Raw genomic sequence first — 3,704 nt, 5'->3', positions numbered from 1 at the left:
AAAAAAAAAAACAAGAAAAAAAAAAAGAACAAGAAAAGAAAGAGGAAAAAACTGAGGAAAACAGAACATGTCAAACTGCAGAAAGGGGAATTGTCAATAAATCAATCCTCTTTGAATTATTTCTTTTTTTTTTTTTTTGCTTCCCTCCAGATCACCAGACCTCATCACCACAATAATAAGTGTTTTGTGTCTTATTCATTTATTTTATTTTATTTCATGTGGTGCCCAAGTACATTAATTCTTTCCAAGCCTTCTAAAGCTTTTACCTGTTCTTAACTTTTTAGTGAATGAAGAGTCCTAGTCTCTTCAGTGGTATAGGCCCACAAAAAGTCCTCCACAGACCCAGGTGAATCACCATTCATGTTTTCATTGTGAATACTTTATTGACATGAATTAGGCCTATTTTTTGCTTCCTAATGTTGCATAATCAGTTTATATTATATTAATTATTTCTTGGTTGACTGTGAAGATGAATTTTAGGTTGTGATTCGTTCTAAAAGCAGCAACAATGGCTATTTATTATTAGTAATTAAAGACTGATAATTAGTTAAATTGTGTGGCATCATTTCTGCTTCCATCTTGGAGGATAGAATCATGATAACTGGAGTCAAATCCTTTTTTGGATCCAAATAATTTCCACACAAGTGTGCTTACTGGTACAATGTCTATTTTGTGTTAATAGCACGCACAGCCTGTTTGTTCAAAGCAAGCTGTCCTGTGACTATAGTGCTCCTGCAAAAAGGAGCTGTAAATACCGGAGAAGCAGTTTTGTGGCTCACTGGCAAAATATTTGTTCTCATTAGGAAACAGTGCTGTGTCATCATTCACACACAAGAAGCTGGGAGCAAAGAGTAGATTTCCTTTCAGGAGAGCAGGAAGAGCTGCCCAGGACTCCTTCCCTGGCCCTGGAATGGGGCTTGCCACCGCAATAGTTGTGAACAGGGACTGGAATGGTCAGCAGTGGGTGACACGAACAGGGTCTGGGGAATGACCCCAAACAACATTTCCCCCCCCTCCTCCCTGGCCAGGCACAGCTTGTGGATTTGTCAGACTGACCCCCAGGACTCCTGGCAGAATTTCTATCACTGCAGACATTTTGTTGGAGCCATAGGACCATAAACACAGTTATAACCCATTCAGTTTATTCAAGCCCTTTATATATTATTGCTCCACGTTCTTCAGTGGTGTCAGGGCACTTACATGCCTCACTGGCCCTAACTGCCTCTCCCCATCTGTCCATGGCCCATCTCTTCCCCTCTGAACTATGTCACAGCATGGCTGATCCTGAGCTCCCTGCAGACCTGCCCTGCCCAGCCATGGACCCTGCTGAGTCAAACCCGTCTGTGGGCACACATCCTGGCCCATCCCAATCCCAGGTGCTCAGGGCTGTCCCAGAGCTTCCTGTCTGTCATGCTCCTAGCTGGCAGTGGGATAGGCACAGGCTCCATCACTGTGATCCCAGGGTCCCACCACAGCACCATGGTGGGTGGGGATGCTAATGGTTTAAATTCAGTTCCTTGTTGTAAGGCCACAGAAAACGAGTCATCTGGGAGCAGAGTGCAGGTTTTGCTAGCATTCATTTCCATATTTAAACAAGTTTAAATGCCAAATTTGACAGAAAAAAATAAAAGGGAATAAAAACCAAGGAAACACGAAAGAACTAATGTGTACACCAGAGAGATCAGTAGCTCTGCGAAACACATGCTGGATCCCAGATGAAGGTAGTGGAGTGCCATCTAAGTCAGTGACTTCCAGCAGGGATCTGGAAGATCCCACTGCCCTTGTACTGCCACCCTCTGATATGGTCAGTGGGCTGCCCACAGCAATTCACATCTGAACAGTGGGCTGAAATTGTTCCCAGTCATGTAACCAGAAAGCAAATTTCACTGCTTGGACAGACCAGGTATTTTACTGTGTCTCCTTCTGCCTTCCCTTCCTCTCTGGGGAATGTAATTCATTAGGAAAATCCAAGTCTTCTTTCCACAGTCTCCCTTAAAAGAAGAAAATAAGAGTATTTCTAACCTCTTCCTAAGACAGATGTGGAGAGAAGAAAAACACCTCTAGAAATGGGAGTGAAGCAAATACTTTGTACACACATGCATGACAAATGACCACAAAAGTCATCTGAGACTCAACCTGATTCTGAGATAGCTTATTGGTAACCTGTGGGTGGATGAAGGACAACTGTACTATTTCTTTATAATTCATATTGAACTTGCAGAAAGTACACTCTCAGATTATGCTTTTCTAAATAAAGCCCATCATTAGGACTGTGGCTAAAAAATAGTATAAGAACAGGAAAGACTTCTCACAAATCAGTCCTGAAACCAGTTGCTTCCACACTTGAAATGGCAGATTCTGGTAGTGACTAATGCATATCTATATCCTAAGAACAATTATAAACTAGGACAGCTGGTCTGTCCTGACATTTAGAAATAGATGCTTAAACAGCCCACAGTGGAGAGAACTTCCAGTGCTCCATGAATCATTAAATTCCTCAGTAAGGCCTATATCATAAAGACCATTCAGGATCATTTTCTTCCATTACTACGAAAGAGTGTTATTATGATCCTGAATGGTCTTCATCATATAGCCATTAAGAATGGAGTGCTGAGTTCCTAATAAAAGTGATATTAGGGACTCAGTACTCCATTCTTAATACTTCACCTACATGAGACCACGGTCTCTTGTATGAAGCAGCATAGATAAGGTCCTCTTCCATCTTTTTCCTTTTGCTATTTGCACTTATTAACCCTCAGACTGTGATATGCCATGAATAGCTCACTCTGTAATCATGGAGGGGATGATGTTTCATTGCAGCTATACACTTAAAAAGCCTAGTATAACCAAAAAATACGACCCATGCTTATCTGGAGTTGTGCCTTATGTTGAACAAGATGTTGATACAGTTTTCTATGGAAGATCTCTTTATATAATGGTCTGTTCCAAAATCTGGTTTGTACTCACTTCTGTATGTCTACTTAAGGAAATACAAAAATACTGTTCATTTTTAGTTTTGCTTGCCTGAATTTTCTATCCAATGAAGATAATGGGGGAAAAAAAGCATTAATAAAAGAAGCTGGATTTGAAGATACCATGGCAGATGAAGGCATGGCACAGAGAGCAGCCTTATCCTAATTTCATGAGATACATTATATTGTGAGAGAAAAGTGCCCAAGAGAAAGATAAATTCCATTAAAAACAGGTAATCTCACCAACTGGAAAGAGATTTGTTCCCTTACTCGTGGGTCTCCAACACTGCAAACTCTTCTGCTCTCAAACTCCCAGAACTTCCCAAACTTGAGCGACAGCCTGCCTAAGACCCCTTTGGGTTTCAGTGTCATTGTCAAGGACTAGGTTAGAGGAAGGAGAAAAACTTCAAGGACAGAGACTGAAAGGAAAATCAAATCCAGAAAAACCAGAGGGACATGAAAGCAAAGCAGAAGCCACCAACAACACTGAAACTTGGTATAGTTACTGAGGTAAATACCTGCATGAATAAGGTTAGCTAGGAATAAACAGACAACATGCACTGTTTCATGTCTCATATTAGACAAATATGCCAAAGCTTTGAGTGCAGGTACTTGCAAAGGATGAATTTCTCATTCTTTATCCAGTAACTTACTCAACTCTGACTAGTAGCACGCAAATTTGAACCTTCAAAACCTTCAAAACCCATTTAAGTTTGGAGCCTCTTCGTGAGA

The sequence above is a fragment of the Empidonax traillii genome, unplaced genomic scaffold, assembly GCF_003031625.1.
Source record: "Empidonax traillii isolate 1590-97213 ecotype Southwest subspecies unplaced genomic scaffold, ASM303162v1 scaffold417:size1128589, whole genome shotgun sequence".
Classification (NCBI taxonomy): domain Eukaryota; kingdom Metazoa; phylum Chordata; class Aves; order Passeriformes; family Tyrannidae; genus Empidonax; species Empidonax traillii.
The sequence above is the reverse complement of the archived record's forward strand: the minus strand, read 5'-3'. Positions refer to the sequence as shown.